This window comes from Dipodomys ordii, unplaced genomic scaffold (genome assembly GCF_000151885.1).
Source record: "Dipodomys ordii isolate 6190 unplaced genomic scaffold, Dord_2.0 Scaffold88, whole genome shotgun sequence".
In the NCBI taxonomy this organism is placed as follows: Eukaryota; Metazoa; Chordata; class Mammalia; order Rodentia; family Heteromyidae; genus Dipodomys; species Dipodomys ordii.
In genome coordinates this window covers 7,524,644-7,538,266 of record NW_012267304.1, presented here as the reverse complement: position 1 = coordinate 7,538,266, position 13,623 = coordinate 7,524,644, and positions in this window count along the sequence as shown.

Sequence of the window (13,623 nt, the reverse complement as noted above, 5' to 3'; positions counted from 1 at the left end):
TTTGGGGGGGTCCGGTCATGAGGCCTGAACTCTGGGCCTGGGCGCTGTCCCTCAGCTCTTCAGCTCAAGGTGAGTGCTCTACCACTTGAGCCACAGTGCCACTTCCGGCTTTTTTCTTTTTGCTTATGTGGTGCTGAGGAATCAAACCCAGGGCCTCGAGCATGCAAGGCAAGCACTCTACCACTGAGCCACCTTCCCAGCTCGTCGATTACAATATTAATAGCTTCCTCTTACTACAAAGAGGAAAGAGAAGAAAGTAATTGACCAACAACAAAGGAAATCCTGTACATCATGAAAAATATACTCAAGTAAAGGATACTATGTTGAAATCTACCTAAGATACACTTTTATTTGTAGATAATGTCCTTTGTTTTCATTTTAGTGAGCTTACCTCTAGTTAAGTTTTGATGACACAATATTTTTTATTTTTTATTAGGGGCTTTCTTCCCCTCCCACCCCAGTGGAAACACTAGAGACCTTTCCAGTTGCTCAGAGAAAAAGAAGCTAAAAGTTATCCACAAGTGGATCAATAGCCCCGCATTTTGTTAATTCTGAGTTGTATATTGGAAGATCAAGTTGTATAGAAATTGCTTGGAGTAAGAATGAGAGCCTTTGCAGACTAGAAATTTGGGAATTGCACCACGAGAAGAAAACCAGGTTACATGCATCAAAGATTTGCTGACCACCTGGGAACCTTGAAGGAAAGCTGATGTAAGTCGAAGTTAAATGTCTCCTCCATCTGTGAGTTGAAATGTGAGTGTTATTGTATTCAGGGAAAAAATGGGAGTTCTGAACAAACAACTGTTGCTTTGGGTAATAGCCCATGTTTTAATGCTTTTTATCCAAGCCCCAGCCAAATGACCTTCAGCATAATTAGGCCATTAATCACCCAGCAGCCTAATGGTTATTTGATAACACTATTTCCACACAAAACTCTATTGTTACATTTATTTATAACAAAGACATTCAAGTACAAATCTAGTGATGACCAACCTGAAAATGGACATTTATTGGAAGATTTTTCTTTGTAAAGGGTATAGATTGATGAGAACTGCATCTGGCTACGTGGTATGGGAACTTGAAGATGGAAAAGCGTGTCACTAGTAAAGATTCAGCTTCAACAGTTACTTATATTGACATTTCCCTGGCTTGTCAGACATCTTTCTTATAGGCAGTGCAGGAAGAGATTACTTTGAAAGCTTTCACTTGATGGAAGATCCAAGAACAACCTTGAAACATAGGCACTTAGTTACGGACAATCAGGTTCACTGTGAGGAAAGAGTATGATGTGATTTCAGAAGACATCTTTCAGAGAAACATTTTACAAATCTAGTAAGAATCTTCATTTATACTTTCCCTTTTTTGGACACAGTAAAGAATTCAAAGACCTACCTTAAACCTACACTAGTGACAATTATGTTTTTTGATCACATGGTAAGAGATGAATAGTATATAAAGCTCAGAAGTTTTCTGAGCTTAGCTCACTTTCAGTGATGAGCAAAACCAGAGACCCATGCAAACTGCTTTGAGAATTTATTTTCTTAATAAGTTTTTTTTATTTTGAAAATACTGTACAGAGGGATCATAGTTACATGAGCAAGGTAATGGATACATTTCTTTCTTTTTTTGTGTGTGAAAATACCATACCGAGTGGTTACAATTACATGGGCAATATAATGAGTACACTTCTTATCAAGCATTGTTGCCTCCTCCTTTGTTTCCCTTTCCCATCCCTTCCCATCTTCCCCCCCCTTCACCTCCCCCCCCAAAGCTGTAAATTTTATTTTTCGACATAAGGGCTTGTACATCTCATTGTTGCAATGGGTCCAACTGTATCCCTATTTAAACAATTTGTTTTTGCCCTTCCCCTCCACAAATTATACCAACATCAAATACAGTGAAAGCAGGGGTTATACTATGCAGGAGGGACAAATAAAACAACAAAGATCTCATCTTATAAATATGTTAGAAACAATCGCATGAAAGAAAATAACATTTGAATCCTTATCTGGGGGTTCATTTCACCTAACATCAACTTATCTGACCTTTTCTGCTTGTTTCAGACATATACTAGTTATTTTTTTATTGTGAGAATACCGTACAAGGAGTTACAATTACATTGGCAAGATAACGAGTACATTTCTTATCAAGCATTGTTGCATATACTAATTATTGCAAATAAGGGAAACCATGGGACTTATGTTTCTTTGGGCCTGGATTACTTCACTTAATATAATTTTTTCCAAGTCTTTCCATTTCTGCTTTGAGTATTTAAAATGTTATTCTATTGGTCCAGGTGATTTCGTAGAGATAGCAAGAAGATTTGGAGAAGTACTCTTGAATTATATACATAGAATTTTCTGGTGTTCAGTTTTTCTGAAAACTGTCTTCCCTCGATTTGCTAAAAAGCGGGCAATAAATTTACAAAGAGAAAAGTTATCCTGTCTTACCTGTCTATTAAAATAGAATTTAACAGGGTTGAGAAAATGTTATTCTTTCTTCCCTATACTCCCTACTTCGAATTCCCCCACCTGGCAAACACTCATCTTCCTGTATCTACATATTTATCTATTATAGATGTTATGAAATACAATATATGGCTTGTTTCACATAGCATGTTTTTGAGGTTCATTTACATTGAAACATAGTTTAATAATATGCCATTGTATATACATAACACATATCTATTCATTGTTCAATGAACACTTGGGTTTCTGCATTTAGACTACTTTGAAAAGAGATCCTATGAACATTTAAAGTTTTCCTTTGATTTTGGTAACCTTTGTCTTGTTTATAATTTTATCTGATTTGGGAAAGGGAAGAGGACTCAGAAATGGTGGGACAAAGGAAGAACCAATGCAACAACGATACTCACTAGACACTATGCTGGAAATGAACTTTACAACTTGGGGGGAGGGGAGTAGGGAAGAAAGAGGGAAGAGGTAGGAAAAGCAGGAGAAAATGAGGGAGGGGGGAACACTGAAAAAAATGTACTCATTACCTTACATATGTAACTGTAACTAACCCCTTTGTACATCACCTTTACAATTAAAAAATGAAAATTTTCAAAGGAAAATATTCTATCACAGAGGTTAGTTTCCTACAGGTAGAACAGTGGTTCATATGACAACTGAATGTTTAACTTTATTTTAGTCGTGGGGCTTGAAATCTGGACCTGGGTGCTGTCCATGAGCTGTTCAGCTCATGGTGCATGCTCTACCACTTGAGCCACAGCACCACTTCTGTTTCTTGGAGATAAGAGTCACAAAGACTTTTCTGCCAGGGCTGGCTTTGAACTGCAATGCTCAGATCTTAGCCTCCTGGGTAGCTAGGATTACAGGCGTAAGCCACCAGCACTCTGCAATGTTTAATTTTTCCCCAGGAATTGTTAAACTTTATTCCACAGGGGCTACATGATTTTTATACCTAAGAACATGGGTTTAATTTTTTTTTCTGTCTCCAACACTAATATTTTTTCTGTTGTCATTCCTAATGTCCTTCTTGTTGTTATTTTGGTTTGGAAATTTAATGTCTCTTAAAGGGCTTTGTGTTAAAAGCTTGGTTTCTACATGTTCATGCTATTAGGAGGAGGAGGAGGAAAACTTAGGAGGTAGGGCCTATTTCAAGGATGTAGGTCACTGATGATATGTCCTGGAACAAGCCACCTTGTCCTAATTCTTTACCTCCCTTTGTTTCTGGGTGGCTGGCCTTGGTTAACAGCTCTGGTCTGTTATGCTTTTCCTATCTTTATCTTCTGTGCCTTAGGAATACAACAGACAGACACCATGAGCCCAAATAAGCCTTTCCTCATTTAAATTGGTCTGTGTCAGGTATTTTATTCCAGTGATGGAAAGCTGTCTTGGCATCTTATTGTGATGTCCCAAATTACTGTTAATTTTTAAGATTTTCCACATGCTTATTGGGTCTTCTACAGGTCTTCTTGGAGAAACATCTGCTCAAGTCATTTGCTCATTTTAAAATTTGACTGTCTTTTTGTTGTTTATATATTCTAGATATTAGGTCCTTATTATATTAACTGCAAATATTTTCTTCATTTTGTGTATTATCTTTTCACTGTCTTGATAGTGTTCTTTGATGTACCAATGTTCTTAATTTTGTGGGAGTTCAACTTATTTTTGTTTTATTTTGCTGCTTGTGCTTTTGGTGTTATATTTAAAACACATTGCCTAATCCAAAGTCATGAAGATTGTGGCTATTTAGCCTATGAATTTTATGGTTTCAGCTTTTATAGGTAGGTCTTTGATCCATTAATTAGTTTTTGTATATGGTATGAGGTGAAGTAGGGGTCAAACTTCATTTTGTTTTCACTGCATTCAGTTTATTTGAAACTGCTTGTTTTTCCTTAAACATGCTGATCACTTTTATAATCCATTGCCTCTTCATTTGCTTTTTTCTGTCTGGAGTTTTCTTACCTCAGTTCTTTGAATCGCTTGTTCCTTCTTTTCTTGTTAGGTCTCATATAAAATATCACTTCCGAGTCCATCTTAAATATCTCAGCTAATCGAAACTCCCCCTATTCTCAATTTAATATCTTATTTTAAGACCATGTATGTTTTGTCTATTGTTAATTTTGCACTTGTTTTATTAACTCTTCTGTATTGGAGTGTGAGACCTGTGGCAGCAGTGGCTTTGTCTGTCCTATCACCACTGTACCTCCAGTGTCTGACACATAATAGCTGTTCAACAAATCATTCTAGAATGAATACAGTAGTCTTCTAAGAGTAGTAATAGTCATAACAATGTCCACCACATTATTTTGCAATTAGGGGATAATCTCTTTTCACAGTATATGAGAATTTTTTAATGTTAAAGGTTTTCCCTACATAAGAAAATTAAGCTGTGGGAGAGGTGGAAGTGACTGTTCAAGGTCAAGCAGGAGTTTCTTTGATTTGTAGAGCAATTCCCACAGCATTAATTTAGCTTGCGGTATCCCACAAAAGCGAAGCAGAAAGATCAAAGAGACACGTGGCTTGGAGTTACTCAAGGCCAAATCCAAGGTGCTTGAACTTGATCCCAGCTGTCCTGTCATTCTTTGAAATTTGTTTAAATTCAAGAAAGAAACCTAGGTGGTACCCGAGTCAATGGCCTTTACCAAACACAGTAATTGTAAGCTACTGAGTGACCATTTCGAACTCATTAAAAATGAAAATGTTTCATTAAGCAAATTAGAAATATAGTTGCACTTCAGAGTGAGATTGGTTTCTTATAGCTCATCCTTGGTAACCTCCGGACAATGGTTGGTCGATAAAGCACTTAAAATGGCTTTTTAATCACTCTGCTCCCCTCCAACCACTACCCCCCTCATCCTTCCTGATCCAGTTCTTCCTGACCAGCTCTTGTCTTTAAGAAGCTGTGGTGTAAGGGAAATAGTACAAAGAAGACTGACCAATTTTTGTCTCCTTCATAAGTCCTTGTCTCTTTTCTCATCCCTTAAATGTGAGTATTTCTCATGGTTGCTGATGTACTTAGCCACCATATTTGACAAACATATGGGATATACCATCTTTCTTGCTATTAGGATCTGTCACATGTGAACTTTTACCTTAGAACTTTCCTTTGAGGTTTAGACACATGTGATGATATTCTTAGGTTAAACATCTCATCTGAAATGTTCTGAAGATACTTGGTAACTTATAGCTAAATAAAACCCAGTTACTGACTTTGTTATATATTTTTATTGTGATTAAGTGATTACATAAATTTCACAGTATTGTGACATAGTCATACTTAGTTAAAGTCACACATTCTAACCTTCACAAGGGAATTTGTCATTATCGTAGCCTATAAAGTTTGTGAATTCTATGAGCTTTGACAATACAGCTATTTCTTCCACACCAGGTGGTATGTACATCTCTTTCCTTTTGCTTAGCATAAGCTGTTCCCTCTTTTCCTCTCATTGGGTGGTAAAAGACAAAAAATACATTTTCACATGATAGTTTATACAGGACTCTAGACATTCACACAGTAAGACCAAAGAAAGATATTCATAGGAAAGGGTCACAAAGGCTCAATAGCTATGTGCATATGCTCATATAAAATGATGCTTATTGAAAATAATTCCAAGAAATGGAAGCAAGAAGTTTTTTTGTTATTGTTTTATTTTTTCCTTTGTCATTGTTTTTGTTTTCTGTACCTTTTGTCTGTATGTAAGTTTATGTAAGTTAATCTGCTTGGGGGAGAGTAAGGGAAGTCAAAGAAATGGGACAAGAGGTGAACAAATGCAACAGTGATAGTCATTAGACACTATGTTGAAAATGAACTGTACAACTTGTGGTTGGGAGTTGACAGAAAAACAGGGAGACAGTGAGAGAAGAGGTGACTTAAAAAATGTACTCATTACCTGACTTATGTAACTACAACCCCTCTCTACATCATCTTTACAATAACAATAACAGAAAGTAGGAGTTTCATTTTACTATTACAATTTAAGAGATAGTTTCTCATGAAAAAGCAAGTCTTTTTTATCATCAAATACTTAATCCTTTTATTGTTATTATAAAGGTAATGTACGAGAGTTACAGTTACATAATGTGACAGCTATACAATGTCACCCCTAACTTACTCCCCCAACCAAGTTGTATAGTTGTATATACATTTTCAACATAGTATCTAGTGAGTATCACTGCTGCATTGGTTTACCCTTTGTGTCACAATTTCTATGCTCCCCCTTACTCTCCCAAAGACAGATAAACAAACAATAAAAATGGTAAGAAAATGAAAACAACAACAAAGAAAAATCTTTTGTTTCCATTTCCTGGAGTTCATTTCACTAAATATTATTTTATATGATCAGAGGCACATAGGCATTGAGCTTTTGTGTTCCTTCTCTAAGAGTACTCTCCTTTTGGTCTCACTCTGTGTGAATGGAAAAGGTAAGTCTAATTAGTCAATAATGCCTATACTTCCTAGTGAATATTGATGATGCCAGCATCCTGGAAAGGCTTTTTAGATATAAGGCATTTTAGAATCACCAATGTACCTGTGATGTCCCCAAGATGCAGAATCATATCACAGGTAGAAGAGAATGTTTTTTTGGTTGTCAGTTATTTTACTCATGGCTGCCAAAACAACAACAACAACAACAAGATAGTTTATAGTGCAAGTCACTAGAAAATTGCCCACATGAGTCTTGCAGTGATTTTAACCTAGCATCCAAATACTTACCTAGAGTACAAAGCTGAGGCTTATTGAATAGGGCTTTTTGCCAGTCCTAGAGCTTGAACTCAGGGCCTGGGCACTGTCCCTCAGCTTCTTTAGCTCAAAGTTAGCTACTATTCTACCACTTGAGCCACGGTGCCACTTCTGGATTTTTCTCTTTATGTGGTACTGAAAAATAGAACCCAGGGCTTCATGCATGAGAGGCAAACACTCTACCACTAAGGCATATTCCCAGCCTGAATAGGGTTTTTTATTGTGTGATCTTTGCATGTGGCAGCTGTTATTTCATGGCATTTTGTGGACAACTTGTCTGGTTTATATCTCCACTAGCCAGCACTAGCCCTATTTTATCATCACTGAGGAAAAGTCGTTTGTGTTTTCTGAGGGTTATATCTTATTTGTGAAAGATAAGCAGATTATCTTCTCTTACTTTTCTAAAGTATACTGAAATGAAAGGGACCATCATTTCCCAACTCTTTTAGTGTCCTGTGGCAGGATGGCCCAGAGTTTTGGAGCAGCCTGACTAAATACATCATTTAGTAAAGGCAAGAAGGTAATGTTATAACAGCCAACAAGATGACTACAGATTAGTTTAAGTGTGTGAGGGCTGTCAAATATTTTGCTCCAGAAGACAGAGGCAAGACTACTGACTTCTGGGTTTTGGAATGCTGCTTCTCTAATTTCATAGAATTTTATAAAACTCAAAGTTAGGAATCCATTTGATCCTTGAGCTCTGGACCATCACTTAGGAGACTGCTTTAGAAGTAGAACTCTATTCAAACCTTACTTACCTGGAGCCTAACAGTATACTCTCCCATGCTCAATAATGAGTTCAGTTTTGGGGTACTGTAGCAATAGAATGGCAATGGGAAACTTGTAAGTGCAAGATTACCACAGAGAGAAAAAGAAAACTAAACTTTGAGAAAAGCTAGAGCCTGGAAACGCCAATATTACAAATTTCTATAATTCACAAAAAGGTATTTTCCAGACATACATTACCTAGTATTTTTTTAAGTATTCGGTGGAATCCTTTCTTCTGTGCTAGAGGGGATTTAAAAGCCAGCTCAACTGTCAAAGCCTGGCACAGTATCAAAGCCTGGAAATGATAATGACTGAAATGATCAAGGTGTGGTTTACATGATTTAATATTAACTAAATATGTGAACAGTAATTCTTATGTGAGAAACTCTGAGATAAATATACAAGTTGATGGATACTCTTATGCAGCTATTTTTCCACTGGTACCACCCTCTCTTTCACCCAGTTCAAGCCCTATCAGCTTTTCAGGTTCTCACATGTCTTTTTCACTTTTTAATTTTGGATCTTTGCTAAGATTCCAACTCTTTCCTGCTTCTCATCTTATGACTTACTAGATTTATATCATATTAGAAGAAGTCTCTCATAGTTATTCATTCAAGATGAATCTGTTAGATATCACTGACAGACAGCATATGGTTTGGCCTTGCCTTTTGATCCAACTAGTCAATCTCTGTCTTTTGATTGGAGAATTGAGACCATTATTATTGAGTGTTAAAATTTTAATGTATATAGGAGCCTATCATGTTAGCCCCATTTTGAGATTGTGTTTATTCTGTTCTTTCCGTTGTTTATATGCTCATCTGGTAGGGTCTTTTTTCTGTCTCTTTGTGTTCATATTGATCTTTATGTCTGAAATCTCCTGCAGTGATGTCTTGGTATTGATCATTGTTTCCGTTTTTTTGTTTATCATGTCTGGTTTGTTATATATTATTCCATGTAAGTTTTCTACCCTATTTTTATTGCCCTACCTTCAGTTTGTAATTTATCAGGATTTCTTTTTTGTTTATTTTTTATTGTAAAACTACTGTACACAGGGGTTACAGTTACATGAGTAAGGTAATGAGTACATTTCCCAATGAGCATTGTTACCTCCTCCTTTGTTTTTCCCCTACTATCCCTTCCCTCCCCACTTCCCAAACTCCTCCCTCCCCACCTCCCACTGAAGTTGTAAAGTTCGTTTTCAACCAAGTATCTTATACATGCCATTGTTAAAATAGATCAACCTGTATCATTATTTAAGCATTTTTTTAATTTCCTTTCCCTTCCCCAAATTAGAAAAATGTATATATGAGATGCAGGGCACCAGAATCAAATACAGTGAAAATGGATTATACTGTGGGGGAAGAACATACCAAAGAAACAAAAAAATCACATAGTACATTATAAATACATTAAAAATAGCAAGAAAATGATCCCATACTACTAACCACATATATGGTATATATGTGCACATTAGAAGGAAAGTAGGAGGAGGACACCAAAACAGAGGGAAACAAGGGAAAATATACGACAGCAGGACTTATCAGCTGCAGTGGACATTGATCAAAATGAATTAAGCAACTCAATAGCAGCAATGGGAGTGAGGGAATGAGTGGAAAAGAGGGAACAGCTTATACTAAGCAAAAGGAAAGAAATGTAAATATCACCCAATGTGGAAGAAACAACTGTATTGTCAAAGCTCATAGAACTCATAAACTTTATAAAACACAATATAGACAATTTGCCCCAAGGTTAGAGTGTGTTTGTGACTTGAACTAAGTATCATTATTCCACAATGCTGTGAAATTTGTGAAAATTATGAAATCACGTAATCACAATAAAAAATGTTAAAAAATAAAAAAATAGCAAGAAAGAAAAAACCAATTGCATTGCTATCTTGGTGTTCATTTCACTTAACATCATCTAATATGGTCATATGTATAGACCTTTTGACCTTTTATGCTTGTCCTAGACATATACTAGTTATTGCAAATAAGGGAAACCATGGGACCTATGTTTCTTTGGGCCTGGCTTATCTCACATAATATAATTTTTCCAAGTCTTTCCATTTGCTAACAAATGGGGCAATGCCATTCTTTCTGATGGAGGCATAAAATTCCATTCCATTATATGTATATATATACATATATATATATATATATATATCACATTTTCTTGATCCATTCATCTACTGAGGGGTATCTGGGTTGGTTCCATATCTTTGCAATGGTAAATAATACTGCAATAAACATAGTTGTGCTGGTAGCTTTAGTATGGTCTTGTTTGTGATCATTTGGGTAAATGCCCAACAGTAGGATTGTTGGGTCATAAGGGAGCTCTATGTGGAGTCTTTTGAAGAACCTCAATATTGCTTTCCAAAGTGGTTGAACAAGTTTACACTCCCACTAAAAATGCGGTAGGGTTCCTTTTTGCCACATCCCCTCCAGCATCTATTGTTATTAGATTTCTTGATGATAGCCATTCTAACTGGGTTGGTGTGTAATCTCAGTGTTGTATTGATTTGCATTTCTTTTATGGCTAGAGTAGTTGAGCATTTCTTCTTGTGTCTATTGGTCATTCTTATTTCCACTTCAGATAAGTTTCTCTTTAAGTATTTAGCCCACTTACTTATTGGGCAGTTGCTTTTGGAGGATTTGTTGTTGGGGGATTTAATATTCTGGGTTCTAAGTATATTTTAGGTATGAGACCATTGTCCCTTGTATGGCTAGTGAAAGTTTTCTCCCAATCTGTAGGCTTCCTATTGATCTTGTTAGCTATGTCCTTTGCCTTGCAGAAGCTCTGCAGTTTCATGCAATCCCATTTGCCCAAACCTTCTTTGATTCGTTGTGTTTCTGGGTTTTCATTAAGAAAACTTTGGCCTGTGCCAAGGAGCCCTAGAGCCTCTAATATTCCTTCTTATAATGTTTTCAGGGTGTTTTCTTTGATTTGGAGGTCTTTTATCCATTTGGAGTTGGCTCTTTTGTAGGGTGATATATAAGGATCTATCTTTAGTTTTCTACAGCTGTTTAACAAATTTTGCCAGCACCATTTACTGAAGAGGCTGTCTTTCTTCCATTCTATATTTTTTTGCTCCCATGTGGAAGATTAGGTGGCTATAGGTCTGTGAGTTCATTTCTGGGACTTCAGTTCTATTCCATTGGTTGTCAGGTTTGTTCTTCTGTCAGTACCAAGATATTTTCATTACTATGGCTTTGTAGTAGAGTTTGAAAGTTGGTATTGCTATTCCTCCAGGAATGTTCTTTCTGCTAAGGATTGTTTTTGCTATTCAGGGTCTTTTATTGTTCCATATGAATTTTGGGGTTGCTTCTTCTATTTTATTGAAGAATGAAGTTGGAATATTGATAGATATCACAATGAATTTGTAGATAGCTTTTGGCAATATTGCCATTTTCATGATGTTAATCCTCCCAATCCAGGAGCATGGGAGGTTTTTCCACTTCTTTTTTTTGGGGAGGGGGGGAGCCTGAACTCTGGGCCTGAGCACTGTCTATCAGCTCTTCAGCTCAAGGCTAGTGCTCTACCACTTGAGCCAGTGTCACTTCTGGCTTTTTTTTCTTTTTGCTTATGTGGTGCTGAGGAATTGAACCCAGGGCCTCAGGCATTCAAGGCAAGCACTCTACCACTGAGCCAACTTCCCAGCCCCCGGTTTTTTCACTTCTTAAGTTCTGGTTTGATTTCCTTTTTCAGGTTTTTAAAGTTTTCATCATAGAGGTCCTTCATTTCTTTAGTTATCTCCTAGGTATTTTATTTTTTGTGTGTCTATTACAAAAGAAGTTGCTTTCCTGATTTCAGCAGCACTCTTCTCATTTTTCCCATACAGAAAAGCCATTGATTTTTGAGGGTTAATTTTATACCTTGCTACTTTGCCAAAGTTTTGAATCACCTTGAGTAATTTGGGAGCGGAGTCCATGGGGTTCCTTAAATATAAGATCATGTCATCTCCAAAGAGGGAGAGTTTTACTTCATCTTTCCCTATTTGGGCCCCCTTTATGTTTGCATCATTTCTTATTGTTATAGCTAGGCATTGTAATACTAAATTGAAGAGAAGTGGAGAGATTGGACATCCTTGTCCAATCCTTGTCTTGTTCCTGAGTTTAGAGGAATTGGCATTACCTTTTCACCGTTAAGTATAATGCTGGCTGTAGGTTTGTCATAAACAACCTTTATTATATTGAGAAATGTTCCATGGAGTCCTAGTTTGTCCAGAGCCTTTGTCATAAAGGGGTGTTGGATCTTGTCAAAAGTTTTTTCTGCATCTATTAAGATAAACATGTGATTCTTATGCTTGCTCTTGTTGATGTGATGAATTATATTAATTGATGTGTGTATGTTGAACCAGCTTTGCATACCTGAAATGAATACTGTTTGATCGTGGTGGATGATTTTTCTTTTGATGAGATGCTGAAATCAATTGGCCAAAATTTTGTAGAGAAGATTTGCATCGATGTTCCTCAAAGAAATGTGTCAATAGTTCTCCTTCTTTAATGAGTCCCCACCTGGTTCTGGGATGAGGGTTATGATGGATTCATAGAAAGAGTTTGGTAGTGAACTTTCACTTTAAATTTCATTGATCATTTGGAGGAATACTGGTGTCAGTTCTGCTTTGAAGGCCTTGTAGAATTCTGCTGTAAATCCATCCAGTCCTAGGCTTTTCTTTGGTGGGAGGTCCCTTATTGCTGTTTTGATTTCAATGCTTGATATGGGTCTGTTAAATTGGTTTTGGCATGTCGATATTTGCTAGAAAACCATCCATTTCTTCCAGATTCTCAAACTTATTAGCCTAAAGCTTTAAGAAGTACTCCCTTATAATCTTCTGAATCTCGGTTTTTTGTGGGGTGATGTTTCCATTCTCATCTCTGAGTTTGTTTATTTGGGTGTGTTCTCACCTTTTTCTGATAAGATTTACTAAGGGTCTGTCAATTTTGTTAATTTTTGTTAATTGTTTTGTTGATTCTGTTTTTTTGGATCTAATTCATTTAATTTTGATTTAATTTTAATTATTTGTTTCTGTCTACTGGATTAGGTTTTAGGTTGCTGTTCTTCTTCAAGGAGCTTCAGGTGTCACATTAAATTGTTGTTTGCAGATCTCTCCAATTTGTTGATGTAGGAACTCAGAGCTATAAACTTGCCTTTACTGTGTCCCAGAGGAGCTGGTAATTTGTGTGTTCTTTTTGTTGAATGTCATGAATATTTGTATTTCATTTCTAATCACTTCCATGACCCACTGGTGATTCTACAGGCTGTTGTTCTTTCTATATGTATTACAAGATTTTCTTTGGTGGCTGTTGGTGTTGAGTTCAAATTTTATTCCCTTCTGGTCTGAGAGAATGCAGGGTAATTTCAATGTTTCTGAACTTGGACAAATTAGCTTTGTGACCTAAAATGTGATCTATTTTGGAGAATGTTCCTTGTGCTGCTGAGAAAAACATGTATTCTGATGATGCTTGGTGAAATATTCAGTAGATGTCTGTTAAGTCTAGTTGACCTGTGAAGTTGTTTAGATCTGAGGTTTCTCTGTTGAGTTTTTGCTGGGTTGATTTATCCAGTGAGGATGGTGGTGTGTTAACATCCCTAACAATTGTTTTTGGATCTATGTGAGATTTGAGGGAAGTAGTGTTTCTTGGA